This window comes from Oncorhynchus clarkii, chromosome 1 (assembly GCF_045791955.1).
Source record: "Oncorhynchus clarkii lewisi isolate Uvic-CL-2024 chromosome 1, UVic_Ocla_1.0, whole genome shotgun sequence".
Taxonomy (NCBI): Eukaryota; Metazoa; Chordata; class Actinopteri; order Salmoniformes; family Salmonidae; genus Oncorhynchus; species Oncorhynchus clarkii.
In genome coordinates, this window is record NC_092147.1 from 23,142,278 (window position 1) to 23,159,007 (window position 16,730).

Genomic DNA, 16,730 nt, shown 5'->3' on the forward strand with positions numbered 1-16,730 from the left:
CAGCTCTTTCAGAACATCAGCTATATGGATTTGGGTGAAGGAGAAATGGGGTAGGCTTGGGCGAGTTGCTGTGGGGGGGTGCAGGGCTGTCGATCCGGGTAGGGGTAGCCAGGTGGAAAGCATGGCCAGCCGTAGAGAAATGCTTAATTATCAATTATAGTGGATTAATCAGTGGTGACAGTGTTTCCTAGCCTCAGTGCAGTGGGCAGCTGGGAGGAGGTGCTCTTATTCTCCATGGACTTTACAGTGTCCCAGACCTTTTTTGAGTTTGTGCTACAGGATGCAAACTTTTGCTTGAAAAAGCTAGCCTTAGCTTTCTTAACTGCCTGTGTATATTTGTTCCTAACTTCCCTGAAAAGTTGCATATCACGGGGGCTATTCGATGCTAATGTAGAACGCCACAGGATGTTTTTGTGCTGGTCAAGTGCAGTCAGGTCTGGAGAGAACCAAGGGCTATATCTGTTCCAGGTTCTATATTTTTTGAATGGGGCATGCTTTTTTAAGATGGTGAGGAAGGCACTTTTAAAGAATAACCAGGCATCCTCTACTGACAGGATGAGGTCAATATCCTTCCAGGATAACCGTGCCAGGTCGATTAGAAAGGCCTGCTCGCTGAAGTGTTTTATGGAACGTTTGACAGTGATGAGGGCTGCTCGTATGACCGCAGACCCATTACGGATGAAGGCAATGAGGCAGTCATCGCTGAGATCTTGGTTGAAAAAAGCAGAGGTGTATTTGGAGATCAAGTTGGTTAGGATGATATCTATGAGGGTGCCCGTGTTTACAGATTTGGGGTTGTACCTGGAAGTTCATTGATAATCTGTGTGAGATTGAGGGCATCAAGCTTAGATTGTAGGATGGCCTGGATGTTAAGCATGTCCCAGTTGAGGTCAGCTAGCAGCACAAGCTCTGAAGATAAATGGGGGGTGCAATCAATTCACATATGGTGTCCAGGGCACAGCTGGGGGCAGAGGGTGGTCTATAGCAAGCGGCAACGGTGAGAGACTTGTTTCTGGAAAGGTGGATTTTTAAAAGTAGAAGCTCGAATTGTTTGGGCACAGACCTGGATAGTAAGACAGAACTCTGCAGACTATCTCTGCAGTAGATTGCAACACCGCCCCCTTTGGCAGTTCTATCTGGTCGGAAGATGTTATAGTTCGGGATGGAAATTTCAGGGTTTTTGGTGGTCTTCCTAAGCCAGGATTCAGACACGGCTAGGATATCACGATTGGCAGAGTTTGCTAAAGCAGTGAATAAAACAAACTTAAGGAGGAGGCTTCTAATGTTAACATGCATGAAACCAAGGCTTTACGGTTACAGAAGTCAACAAATGAGAGCGTCTGGGGAGTAGGAGTGGAGCTAGGCACTTCAGGCCCTGGATTAACCTCTATATCACCAGAGGGACAGAGGACGAGTAGGATAAGGGTAAGGCTAAAGGCTATCAGAACTGGTCATCTAGTACGTTCGGAACAGAGTACCAGGTTTCTGGGCATGAGAGAATAGATTCAAGGCATAATCTACAGACATAGGTATGGTAGGATGTGAGTACATTGGAGGTAAACCTAGGCATTGAGTAATGATGAGAGAGATATTGTCTCTAGAGACGTTTAAACCAGGTGATGTCACCGCATATGTGGGAGGTGGAACTAAATGGTTGGTTAAGGCATATTGAGCAGGGCTAGGGGCTCTACAGTGAAATAAGACAATAATAACTAACCAAGACAGTAATGGACAAGGCATATTGATATTAGGGAGAGGCATGCGTAGCCGAGTCATCATGCGGTGACTTCGATAGACCAGTCGTGATGGATTAATAGGGTTCAGAGTAGCAGAGGGGTCCAAGTCCAATTGGCAAAATAGGTATAGTGGCCCAAGAAATTGGCCGATGGATCTGTTCAGCTAACAGTCCAATATGCTCTAGACAGCTAGCGGGCAGCGGCTAGCAGCTAGCGGGCCGCGGCTAGCAGATGGGCATTCAGGGGACGTGGCGGCGTAGGGAACAGTTGAGTGTTCTCTCGAGCAGGTTACGTTGGTAGTCCAGTCGTGAAGGATCGGCCGGGTTCCGTGCCCAGTACCGGCAGTAGAAGGGGTCCGGGTATTGTAGCCCTGGAGTTGCTGATGGGCCTCTTCAGTTAGCCGGGAGAATGGGCCTAGCATGGGCTAACTCCAGGCTAATTGGTGCTTGCTTCGGGACAGACGTTAGCTAGCTGCAATGATCAAGGTGAAAAGGTTCAGAGCTTGCGGTAGGAATCTGGCGATATGGAGAGAAAATAGGTCCGGTATGCTCTGGTTTGAGTCGCGTTGTACAAACTGGCGAGAGCTTTCCGAGCTAAAGGTTAGCTGATGGCCGTTAGACGTGGTTAGCTGACTACTAGCTAGTAGCTACTGAGCTGGCTAGCTTCTGTTAGGGGATTCCGGTTCCGAGGTAAATAAAAATACTTTATAAAAAACAGATCCACACCACATTGGGTGAGGCGGGTTGAAGGAGTGTATTTTGAAGTTGAGGTTTAGAAAAATATGAAAAAGATATGCGAAGAAAAAGGTATATAAAGATATATACATGGGACACGACAAGACGAAGGACAAAGACGTCTGACTGCTATGCCATCTTGGATATTGAATTGCATGTGCTGCATAGACCATGCAGACTGAACGCAAATGTCTCGTGGTTGAGGAACATCAAATGCGCTCCTTGAGTGAAAGGGGCGTGGCTAGGTCTGTGTGGAAAGTGGCACGGAGAGAAAGAGCGGAGAGAGATGAATCAAGTAAAAATTGACATAACACATGGCGTATCACATTCAACAAACCAAAACATTCAAAAACTGGTATAGAAGGTAAAGTAAAAACCCAAACCAGTCCCTGCATCAATACCGGTATATCATAAAATACAGTATATCATCCAGCCCTAATAAGACGGCTCATGATTGGCTCTTTTCACCAGCAATAATTTAGCTTTAACCAATTCATACTGGCGTGACTACTTACTGACTGTATTGTCCCCATGGAGAAATTTTGTTGCAGTATCATGTACAGGTTTAAAGTGGTGTTTAAATACAGTAGAAAACAAATTGACAATACAACACTCATAACAGTTACATACCAATAAAAAGAGCCTGTTGGCCTTACTGGGCTGATAGGAACATTAGACCGAGCTGTTGAGGAGGGATATCACACCTGGCACAAATTAGTTCAAAGTCCAGGTACAGGGGTTGGCTTGGGTCCAAAATAATTTTGTGAGCCTTGCTGAGGGCCCTGACCTTAAAGATCTCATCCAGGCCTGTCTGTTTGACTCCAAGTACCTTGCTTGCTGTGGTGATAATCCTTCTCAGCATATTTTTCTGGCTGACAGTGGTTTTGCCAAACCAACAAACAATACAAAAAGTTAAAATACTCTTAATTTCACCTTTATTTAACCAGGTAGGCAAGTTGAGAACAAGTTCTCATTTACAATGAAAGATTTGTAAACAGAATCAGTCAACATTAAAAGATCCCAGCTTTTTGAGAAAATGCAGTCTCTGTTGACTCTTTTTGTAGATCAGGTCTATGCTCCACTGAAGCTTATTGTCCACACACAGATATTTGTATTCCTTTACAATCTCTATGTTCTGACGTAGATGATAGGTGGATATTGCAGAGGTAGGTGTTGTTCGCACCTATGCATATCTCTTTGGTCTAGTTGCTATTGAGGACCAAGTGTGATTCATCACACCACTCTACAAAGTAATTTAGGACTGGGCCACGGTGTTCCTCATCATATAACACAAATACAAATAGAAAGAACAAAAAAAAAGGAAAGAAATCCCTCAGTTTAAAATAAGTAATACCATATGAGTTTGGTACAGCAAAATAATCACATTGCAGTGAATCAGAAAAAGAAGACAGGGAAAAGCCTTGAACTGTACATCAAGGCTGTACAAGAGAGGGGGCAAAACACATCCCTGTGGGGAGCCTGTGTTGGTGGTGCATATGTCCGACACGTGGGGACCCACCTTGATCCGCTGTGACCTGTGGCTCAGGAAGTCCAACAGCCACAAAACCAGCCCCCCCATCCAAGGATAAGTTCATTATGAGTATCTGTGCTTTAATGTAAGGCTGGATTATGTTGAAGGCAGAAGAATAGTCAACAAACAGAAACCTCACATGGGATTTAGCGGCCTCTAGATGTCTATAGACCATGTTGAGGAGCATAAGAATGGCATCATCAACTCCTCTGCTGGGCTGATAGGCAAGCTGAAATGGGTCGAGGAGCTTCTGGGTGGCGCTGACTTTTCACAATTTTCATTACTAAGGATGTCAAGGCAACAGGGCAGTTGTCATTCAGCACAGAGGGATTAGACGCTTTAGTAATGGGTATAATTATTGCGTTTTTCCACAATACTGGCACGTTTTGCTGGTCTGGCAAGGATTGTAAAATGTCTGTAAAAAATGCCAGCTAATTGTTCAGCACAGTGCGTCAACTCATGTCCACTTATTTTGTCTGGGCCTGGGCTTTGTCTGGGCCTCAGCCTATTAACAAGTTGTTCAGGTGATGTAATGCACACAATCTACCTGAAACATTCTGGGAATCAATCATTGTTAGTTGAACTATGTATACATACCCTAGTAGTATATACACAGAAAGTCTAACTCACACTTGTGCATTCAAATGCACAGTCACACACACATGTTTTGTGTATAGGACTTTGCAAGATAGGACTTTCCTCAGGATCTGTTCTTGGGATAGAGCTTTTATGTTTCCATTTGAGAGAAACAGCAGCAGTTATGCTAAACAAGGTTCAGTGCACAAGCTGTGCTGTGGTAGACTGTAAAATAGAAGAGAGATGTGAGAAAGAGATAGACAGTGGGGAGAGATGAGAAAGGGAAAGAGAACAGAGACTGAGAGACTGAAAGAGAATGCCATCCTCCTATTCACTGTGGCTTTCACTGCCTCTCTTGTCAGCTACCAAAGCAGAACAGGCCTAAAACAGCACAGTGTGAGACCGCTGCGTCCTATAGGGAGCAGGGAGGAAACAACCCTGTTTCCTTCTGATAGTGTTCAAACAGGGACCAGGCTTCCGCTGGGGAGATGACTTTCACTGTTATAAACACACAGACACACACACTGACAACTAACACATACTGTATATTTCTCTCATGCACATACACACACACACACACTCACAGGCACATGCACACAAACATTAATAAACAATGCTAAAGCATCAGGATTTCAGCAAACTTAGCATGTTTGTTTGCTAACATCTTGAGAAAATGAGTGAGAATATCTATTCTGCTGGTGCCTGGTGCTAGCTGAGCAGAAAGGCTGAGAACAAATTGTACCTAGGTGAACATACCAGACAAACAAGCAATAGAGGTACTGCACTTAACACAAGGACCAGAGTGGATATGGACAAATCCACTGCCACACACGCACGCGCAAACATGCACATACGAGACATGGCGCTTGATTGGGTAGCGGTTGTTTTACGTGCTCCTTATCAATTCTGCTATTTTGGGTGTTTTTTTTGCATTGATCGTAGCTATTTTCTACATATCGTTTCCACCATCATTTCTTATGACCGAATAGAGCTTCTGGACATTATAACAACGATCTTTGGATGAAGATTTCTACATCAATGAGTCGGAAGTGCAGGACATACTGCTCACCCCAGACTAGGTCCTAATCCCCAAAACTCAGAGAAGAAAGAACCAGCGTACAGTAAGTGAAGCCGAAGTGCGTGCACTCTGGAGAAACTACGTTGGCGAGGGAATAAACCGCCTCTACCCTGCATTCCATTGGCGTACATACAACCACTGGAGAATAAACTGGACACGCTCCGTTCAAGACTATCCTATCAACGGGACCGGAAGAACTGTAATATCCTATGTTACTCGGAATCGTGGCTGAACATGGATGATATACAGTGCCTTCAGGAAGTCTTCACACCCATCATTTTCTTCTTCACATTTTGTTACAAAGTGGGATTGAAATGGATGTAATTGTCATTCTTTGTCAACGATCTACACAACATTAACTGCAATGTCAAAGTGGGAGAAAAAAATCAAACATCTGTAAAAAACAAAAATTAAATGAAAAAGAAAAAACTAATATGTCTTGACCTTTGGCAGAAATTGCAGCTGTGAGTCGTTCTGGGTAAGTCTCTAAGAGCTTTGCATGCCTGGATTGTACAAAATTTGCACATTATTCTTAAAAAATTCTTAAAGTTGGCTGTTGATCATTGCTAGACAGACATGTTCAAGTCTTGCCATAGATTTTCAAGCCGACCAACTCAAGTGTGTATTTGGCTTTGTGTTTTAGGTTATTGTCCTGCTGAAAGGAGAATTTGTCTCCCAGTGTCTGTTGGAAAGCAGACAGAACTAGGTTTTCCTCTAGGATTGTGCCTGTGCTTAGTTCTATTCCTTTTCTTTTTATTATAAAAAAACTCCCAAGTCCTTGCCGATGACAAGCATACCCATAACATGATGCAGCCACCACCATGCTTGAACGTGGTCTGCGGTTGTGAGGTCAGAGGACGTACTACCAAATTCTCTAAAACAATGTTGGAGGCGGCTTATGGTAGAGAAATTAACATTCAATTCTCTGGCAACAGCTCTGGTGTACATTCCTATAGTCAGAATGGCAATTGCACACTCCCTCAAAACTTGAAACAATTGTGGCATTGTGTTGTGTGACAAAACTGCACATTTTAGAGTGTGAGAGCCACAGACGGAAGTGTGTACGGCCCAGTACATCACTGGGGCCAAGCTCCGTGCCATCCAGGACCTCTCTACCAGGTGGTGTCAGAGGAAGGCTCAAAAAATTGTCAAAGACCCAACCCCCCAAGTCATAGAAATAATCTCTGCTACTGCACGGCATGCGGTACCGATGCCCCAAGTCTGGAACCAACATGACCCTGAACAGCTTCTACCCAGATGGACGTCTGTTTTGTCTTGTCCCGTCCCGTGTATATATTTTTTTCTTCGTAAATATTTTCGATATATTTTTTACATTTTTAATCTCAATTTCCATCTATGAATTGAGCATACTTCCCTGCAACCCGCCCCACCCAACATGCTCTTCTGTTGCGACGTCCCCCGGATGCCCATCTGCTAGCCCCAGCACGCTAGCTGTCTGACTCGCTGTGTCCAGCTTAGCTAGCTACTCACTGGACCCTATGATCACTCGGCTACACATGCCTCTCCCAAATGTCAATATGTCTTGTCTATTGCTGTTTTGGTTAGTGATTACTATCTTATTCCACTGTAGATCCTCCAGCCCTGCTCAATATGCCTTAGCTAGCCCTTTTGTTCCACCCCCCAAACATGTGGTGAACTCACCTGGCTTAAATGGTGCCTCGAGAGACAAAACCTCTCTCATCGTCACTCAATGCCTAGGTTTACCTCCAATGTAGTCACATCCTACCATACCCTTGTCTGTACATTATGCCTTGTATCTATTCTTCCGCGCCCAGAAATGTGCTCCTTTTACTCTCTGTTCCAAACACACTAGATGACCAGTTCTTATAGCATTTAGCCGTACCCTTATCCTACTCCTCCTCTGTCCCTCTGGTGATGTAGAGGTTAACCCAGGCCCTGCAGTCCCCAGCACCTCTCCCATTCCCCAGGCGCTATCATTTGTTGAGAATTGAGAATTAAGCATTTTTCTACGGCTGGCCATGCTTTCCACCTGGCTACCCCTACCCCAATCAACAGCCCTGCACCCCCCACAGCAACTCGCCCAAGCCTACCCCATTTCTCCTTCACCCAAATCCAGATAGCTGATGTTCTGAAAGAGCTGCAAAATCTGTACCCCGACAAATCAGCCGGGCTAGACAATCTGGACACCCTCTTTCTAAAATGATCTGCCAAAATTGTTTCAACACCTATTATTAGCCCATTTAATCTCTCTTTCGTATCGTCTGAGATTCCCAAAGATTGGAAAGCTGCCATGGTCGTCCCCCTCTTCAAAGGGGGAGACACCCTAGACCAAACTGCTACAGACCTATATCTATCCTACCCTGCCTTTCTAAGGTCTTCGAATGCCAAGTGAACAAACATATTACTGACCATTTTGAATCCCACTGTACCTTCTCCGCTATGCAATCTGGTTTCAGAGCTGGTCATGGATGCACCTCAGCCACGCTCAAGGTCCTAAACGATATCATAACCGCCAACGATAAGAGACATTACTGTGCATCAGTGTTCATCAACCTGGCCAAGGCTTTCGACTTTGTCAATCACCACATTCTTATCGGCAGACTAAATAGCCTTGGCTTCTCAAACGACTGCCTCGCCTGGTCCACCAACTACTTCTCTGATAGAGTTCAGTGTGTCAAATCGGAGGGCCTGTTATCCAAACCTCAGGCAGTCTCTATGGGGATGCCACAGGGTTCAATTCTTAGGCCGACTCTTTTCTCTGTATATATCAATCATGTCGCTCTTGCTGCTGGTGATTCTATGATCCACCTCTACGCAGATGACACCATTCTGTATACATCTGGCCCTTCATTGGACACTGTGCTAACAAACCTCCAAACTAGCTTCAATGCCATACAACACTCCTTCCGTGGCCTCCAACTGCTTTTAAAAGCAAGTAAAACTAAGTGCATGCTCTTCAACCGATTGCTGCCCGCACCCTCCCGCCCAACTAGCATCACTACTCTGGAGGGTTCTGACTTAGAATATGTGGAAAACTACAAATACCTAGGTGTCTGGTTAGACTGTCAACTCTCCTTCCAGACTCACATTAAGCATTTCCAATCCAAAATTAAATCTAGAATCGGCTTCCTATTTCGCAACAAAGCATCCTTCACTCATGCTGCCAAACATACCCTCGTAAAACGGACTATCCTACCGATCCTCGACTTCAGCGATGTCATTTAGAAATTAGCCTCCAACACTCTACTCACCAAACTGGATGTAGTCTATCACAGTGCCATCCGTTTTGTCACCAAAGCCCCATGTACTACCCACCACTGCGACCTGTATGCTCTCATTGCCTGGCCCTCACTACATATTTGTTGCCAAACCCACTGGCTTCAGGTCATCTATAAGTCTTTGCAAGGTAAAGTCCCACCTTATCTCAGCTCACTGGTCACCATAGCAACACCCACACGTAGCACGTGCTCCAGCAGGTACATTTCACTGGTCATTCCCAAAGCCAAAACTTCCTTTGGCCGCCTTTCCTTCTAGTTCTCTGCTGCCAATGACTGGAACGAATTGCAAAAATCACTGAAGTTGGAGTCTTATATCTCATTCTCTAACTTTAAGCATCAGCTGTAAGAGCACCTTACCGATCACTATCCCTGTACACAGCCAATCTATTAATAGCACACCCAACTACCTCATCCCCATATTGTTACTTATCCTCTTGCTCTTTTGCACCCCAGTATCTCTACTTGCACATCATCATCTGCACATCTATCACTCCAGTGTTAATGCTAAATTGTAATTATTTCACCTCTATGGCCTATTTATTGTCTTACCTCTCTACTCTTCTACATTTGCACACACTGTACATAGATTTTTATATTGTGTTATTGACTGTACATTTGTTTATGTGTAACTCTGTGTTGTTGTTTTTGTCGCACTGCTTTGCTTTATCTTGGACAGGTCGCAGTTGTAAATGAGAACTTGCTCTCAACTGGCCTACCTGGTTAAATAAAGGTGAAATAAATACATTTCTTTTAAAAAATGACTCCAAGCTGAATCACATCGGCCGTGATTGGGAGTCCCATAGGGCGGCGCACAATTGGCCCAGCGTCATCCGGGTTTGGCCGTGGTAGGCCGTCATTGTAAATAAGAATTTGTTCTTAACTGACTTGCCTAGTTAAATAGAGGTTAAATCAAATATATAAAATCAAATAAATAAATAACAATTCTGTATCTTATCAAAGGAGAGTAGATCGGGATGGAAGGAGGAAAGGGGAGGGAGGAGGGTAATGGAATGAGGATAGTGATGGGGAAAGAGGAGGGAGGGGTTGTGGGTGATGGAGGAACGGAGTGGGGTTTCCTTATGTAGGATCTCATCTCACTTGTTCCCATCATGCAATATTCAAAATGGTGAGGTCACCGTGAGAATAGGGGAGCAGAGAGACTTGAGAGAGCACTCTCTCTGAATTCTTAATTCAGTCATTATCACACAGATAATTCAATTCCACACTCATTTCCAGCATTTAAACTCTTATCACATATTTAACTCCTCCATTTCTTCCGTCTCTCTCTTTGTATGGAACAGCATGTTAATATTAATAGGAATTGAAATAGAATTGTAAGTCTATTGGAGGAGAACTACAGGGTTGAGTGAGTTGTGTCTGTAGCTGCATGCTTCTCCTGTGACCTGCCTGCTCTCTCCTCTCTGACCCAGGGGACACTGTCCCGTCCTGCTCAGAATAAAGTATGGAGAGTTACAAGCAGTCACATGTACACACGTATGCATTGTCTCACACACACTCACATGCACGCTGGCTATATATACACACACACTCTGTTAGTTCACTTTGACTTTTCTCTGCTATTCAATCACCCCATTTGTATTCTCCTCCACCCTTTCCATCTCTCTCCCTCTCTCCTCTCCCCCTTGCTCTCTATCTTCCTATCTGGTTGGCAGTCCTGTGATGACTCAGAGTTGGCCCGTGCTTCCTGGGGATGGCAAGGCAATAGAAAGACAAGGTGCAGGCCAGGAACCAGCTCTTTTGTTACAGTAACGAACAATAGCCTACAGAGTTATGAGAGATGGGGAGTGATTACACACTGCACTGTGAGATGCCACCAAACTTGCTACTCCCTAACAAAGGACACCATACACAGAACAAATGGGTAAACTTAAGACTTGGTCTCACAATCATTTTACTCATCATCCCCTGTACTACAATCATTATCATCATGTCCCATTCATGGCCCAGTGCAGTCAAAAACATGATTGTGTGTGTTGTATATATATTGTAATGAAACAGGCAGGGAGCAGGTCTTGAATTCTCAACCTTCTAATCCAAAATCCAGAGCGCTATCGACTGTGCCCCAAAAGCATGCTCGAGCTGCAGAGTCGATATCCACGCTTATAAACCCAGGGTCGTTACAATATATATATTTCCACACTACAAGGTTGGAATTATCCTGTGAAATTGTGAAAATTGTGAAAATTGTGAAATGTCTGTTTTGGTGGGATGGAGTATTGGCTAGCCCGGTGACATCACCAGGCGGTATATGAATGAATAGACCAATAAGAAAGAGAGTCCCAAACCACTCTGCCAATAACAGATTGTTTTCAGTATTCCCCTCCTCACTCAGACCACTCCCAGACAATGCAAGCAAAATTCTTGCTTGAGAAATTTTTCTTGGCTAAGAAGCTATTGTTGTGTCTTTTCGATCATTTTAATTGAAAAGAATCACAGTAAGGTACTTAAACTGTTAAACATAAATGTTATAATATTGCAATGAAAACGGCTGCATTGGACCTTTAATGAATTAAGATATCCTTACCAAACAGTTACACAAATATATATAATTAACATAAACATATCTTTAAATGTATTTTAAAGCATTGTGAAAGTTTTGTATGACAGCGGTATTGGAGAGGATGGATCATAAGTTAGTCGGTATAATTTTATGTAAAAGCTGCCAGCGCATATATCTAGTTATCAAAGTACAAATTATGATCATTCTAGTCTCCACATGGACATGAATACCAGCAGTAGGCTATAACAGCCCATCGTAAACACTTGCTTTAATTTCGACTGGTAACGTTAAACTTCCACTCCGCAATCAGTCCTGAGTTCGCAGTCCCGAGCTCGTAAAATACACATATACTGACTAGCCTACGCATCTGATGAAATGCATAAACATAGACTTGTCGTTCACATCTGGCACCGAAATCTGACAATAACATTATAGCCAAAATAGATCATTCTTAAATTGCTAAGAGTGGGAATATAGTTAGCTTAAAGAAAAAAAAAATACTTACCATTGTTAGGAAAATGCGTTATCCTTGAGGCTAGTGGAGCGACCCACCACTGTAAACAGCAATGCACTTCTTTCTATACCAAGAATACTAGCCTACTTGATGTGTTAAAATCTTAATAACGCTATTACACAATATTTTCCCCTCGCCCTGTTGTATTGACTGTGCCAGGTGCGTAGTGTTTGCGTGCCCCGATGTCTCCGCAAATGACGAGGCAACAGGGATGCTCGATGTGAGTGCGTCTCTCTCTGCAGTAGGCTAGCCTATTCGTGCATTCACCTCCGTCTGATCGGCTCTGAGCGCTGGCCTGGGTTGGCCTGCTACTGACGTCAAAGCATTCCAGCTAACTCCGGTCTTATTCGGAGGATGTTCTCTCCTATGGCGCGCTAGGGCTGAGGCAGGCGGAAAGGCCTAGAGGAAAATGTCTGTTCTGAAGTCGAGAGAGCAGAAAACTATTATGGCCTATGCAATTGAACAGCCAGCGTGTCTATAATTAGCTAGCCGGAGGAGATGAAGGAGAATAATGGGGAGAATACATTCTTCACATATTTATATATGGGTGAGGCATAGCGGTCTATAGGGGAGGCCTTTCCAACCACATCACATTAGGTCAATTGTAGCGTTGACTATGATTCACAACTCCAAAGACAATGCTTTTTACAAATGTACATTTTTTAGAATGCCTTTGGAGGGAAATAATGAAAACGGAAGGAAAAGAGTAAAACACATTCTCTTTAGTCAGTATGGACACAGAGTTCAACCGTGCGTACGTACAAAATACACCCCAAAAGCAGGCATTTATAAAAATGTAACTTGACGTGAGAATGTGCTGACCTACCCGCAAACTTTAGACCATGCATACGCACATTTTCTAGTGCTTGAAAATTGTATTGCAAGCTGGCAAGTAAGTATTTTGTGCAAATGGGACATATGATGAAAAGCTTATTCACAAGAATGCAACCATTTGCCATTAGTGAGAAGAGCGAAAATCTGTGTTTTATTTTTAGAATCTAAAATAATTAGACATCGGAATCGTATCATTAGAAATAGGAATATTTTTACTATTTTATTTTCATAACCATTCCAGAATATATTCCTCCTCTTTTCTGGCTGTGATGGTTTCATATTCCCGAAGGAGCCATACAACAAATGAACATGCGAATCTCTCATTTAATTGGACCTAATAGCCTAGTAAATACACTGAACAAAAATATAAACACAACATGCAACAGTTTAAAAAAATGTACAGTTCATATAAGGAAATCAGTCAATAAAAAAATATATATTATGCCATTATCTATGGAGTTCACGTGACTGGGAATACAGATATGCATCTGCTGGTCACAGATACCTTTAAAAGGTAGGTGTGTGGATCAGAAAATTAGTTCGTATCTGGTGTGACCACCATTTGCCTCATGCAGCGCAACACATCTCCTTCGCATAGAGTTGATCAGGCTGTTCATTGTGTCCTGTGAAATTACGTCCCACTCCTCATCAATGACTGTGTGATGTTGGATATTGGAGGGAACTGGATCCAGAGCATCCAAAACATGCTCAAGGGGTGACATGTTGGATGAGTGTGCAGGCAATGGAAGAACTGGGACATTTTCAGCTTCCAGGAATTGTGTACAGATCCTGTAACATGGGGCTGTGCATTATCATGCTGAAACATGAGATGATGGTGGCGGATGAATGGCACGAGAATGGGCCTTAGGACCTTGTCACTGTACCTCTGTGCATTCAAATTGTCCATGCCTGCCTGCCCATACCATAACCCCACTGCCACCCTGTTCACAACATTGATATCAGCAAACCTCTCGCTCACACAACGCCATACACATGGTCTGCGGTTGTGAGGCCAGTTCGACGTACTACCAAATTCTCTAAAACAACATTGGAGGTGGCTTATGGTGGACAAATTAACATTAAATTCTCTGGCACCTGCTTTGGTGGACATTTCTGCAGTCAGCAGTCAGTATGTCAATTGCATGCTCCCTCAAAACATGAGACATCTGTGGCATTATGTTGGGTGACCTGCGTGGTTTTGGTACTGGTTTCAACCCACATTTTTGCTTATAATTTGATCTGTGGACACCGTAGATCGAAGTGGCTTGCATTGAGCAATAGCCCAGGTTTCCAGCGACACAGTTGTATATTTTCTGAGTCTGTGTGATGTAGGATGTGAAATCTGAAATGACGTGAAGCTGGAATGTCCCTCCTACCATTTAATTTGCTCTTACGACTGTCCATCAATTCCTGGCTGAACCCTAGCCACTGACAAAGCACATGCCTGCAATCTTTACCCTGTAGCACAGCAGTTAGCACATTCAGAAATCAATTTATAGCCATTCATCTAAAACAATTCATAGAATTTAAACAAAAAACACTTTCTGTTTGTCATAGACACCCAAGTCTAAGGCACTGGTCTAAGGCACTGCATCTCAGTGCTAGAGGCGTCACTACAGACCCTGGTTTGATCCCGGGCTGTATCAGAACCGGCCCTGATCATGAGTCCCATAGGGAGGCACACATTTGTCCTAGCATTGTCCGAGTTATTACGGGAGGGTTTGGCTGGGGTAGGCCGTCATTGTAAAATAAGAATTTGTTCATAACTGACTTGCGTAGTTAAAGGTGAAATCTTCTAGTTAGTCATTGTATAAATTGATTATTCTATCTTTGGATAGCATACAAGTCATTTCAAGCCTTATCCATACAGTGTTGTTGAATAGGAAATAAATCATATGCAGTATAATATTTCATATTTTCATATATGTATCATGTTTTTACTGTGCACTTGAGCTTGTGTCCTCAAAAGTGACTACACCTCAGCAATGTATTACACTTTCTTACCATAAAGATGATATTTGAACCTTTCTTGGAGTATACAGCATTACTAGTTATTGTTTATGGCCATCTCATGATTAACATTTTTTTTTAAATAAAGCAATTAAAACAATTACTTTTGGGGATTAAGTAGATTACATTTTCGATTACATGTAGGTACATTTAACTGCTACTGATATAGCCAATCTTGACTTTGTAGTTGTGGTAACTGGTGGAAACTGGGGTTTGGGGTTTAGAAGTCAATGAGATAAGTGAAAAATTATTCCTTAGTTGTTAACTTTCTTGAAATCTAAAGGCACAACCGAATTTCTAGCCAATGTCTTAAGTAGTTGAACATCTTGTTACTCCAACCTCGTGAAACTGACACGTTTTCATTTTAGTCAAAAGCTATTTTATATAGGGTGTCCAATCAAAAACCCATATTTTCTTTGTCTTCTTTTTCTTTGGTAGCATGGCGTTCGCACATTTTGTTTGTGCATGCCGCCACCTACTGTGCGGTAGTGTGTAGTCAATTACGTTCTATTTCGTGATACAAAACTGTTAAAGGACGGGGGGAAAGGAAAACATTGCAACACCAACTAACTCTACGCCTATATACCACTATTTAATTCAAATTAATATCACCACCCCATTCGACTACTTTGACCCTAACTGATTCTACACCAGGCCGACAGCCTGGGAGGGCAGGACCCTTTCGTTCAACACACCTTGTAGCTCTTCTGCAGTAAAACCTCGTATACCCATGTACTTTTCTGCAGATGAGCTAGCTTCACCGATTAAACAGTACCCGACTTCTTTTCTACCCTGGCCCGAGACTGCATATGGATCAGCCAAAAGGCAGGGATCTACTTTCTCCCAAAATCTCACTCCCACTCACCCCTTTGCATGACCATCAGGCTCAGACTTGGAGGTCTTCACAACACTTGCCACCACAGGTAATTCATCCTCACTCTTGTCAGGTTCAATTTCTGAGCCATCAGCGACAGCAGAATACAGTTTTTACTTGGCGCCGTTCTTCCTCAACACACATCTTCCCACTGCACTCGGCTCTTCTCCCTCTTCCTCGTTTTCCATGACCACGTTTATGCGTTCACCACTCTTTTGCCGTGCCTTCTTCCGCTGTATTGCTTGCACAAACTGATGCCGTTTCTCCAAAACCCAACTTCGGTTTCTTAACCCAATTTTTAAGTCTGGCTATTTCTGGCCTCTCTGTGCTTCTCTTATATCGTAAGACTCATCCAGCAACCAAACGCATCTTTTGACGAATGGGTAAAATAATGAATTAATTGTGTAGATAATAAAGTTATTGGAGTTTTTATGCATGTATGATGGTCAGAATTAGGGTGACTAAATCAATGGAGGCCAGAGAAAAAAAGTTGTAAAATATCTGGAAAATTGCATCACATCAGGTAGGCTGAATTCTGTGCAAGATTAATATATATATATATATATATATATATATATATATATATATATATATATATATATATATATATATACATACAGTGGGGCAAAAAGTATTTAGTCAGCCTCCAATTGTGCAAGTTCTCCCACTTAAAAAGATGAGAGAGGGCTGTAATTTTAATAGTAGGTACACTTCAACTATGACAGACAAAATTAGATTTTTTTTCTCCAGAAAATCACATCTCAAGGATGATCAATGGAAACAGGATGTGAATATAATGTTTGTCTATGCTGTTTTTTCACCTTTCAACCTATAATGTCTATAGATGCAGGGTATGCACTTGAACAATTAAGGGCAGTAAGCCTATGTGGTTCTTGTGTAGTCCCTTTGTTCAAGTACGGATTAAATATTATTATGCTATTATTAGCCTAATAGAGTGGTGAGTAGGAGCAGTGATCCCTGCATTCCGCTCTGTGTGTGGTGAAGATGGAGTGTCCTTGAGTGAAGCAGTCAGGCAGCAACATGGCAGAGATGAGTCTGTGC

General features: G+C 42.9%; 1 protein-coding gene across 1 annotated transcript in view; it reads right to left on the minus strand.

The window, feature by feature from the left end:
- Positions 1–12,210, minus strand: part of LOC139387550 (SNF-related serine/threonine-protein kinase-like) — a 45,066-nt gene extending 32,856 nt beyond the window's left edge. Inside the window, exon 1 of the mRNA XM_071133890.1 lies at positions 11,942–12,210. The gene's annotated coding sequence lies outside the window, so the exon portion shown is untranslated. The remainder of the gene's footprint in view (positions 1–11,941) is intronic.
- Between the last annotated feature and the right edge of the window lie 4,520 nt (positions 12,211–16,730).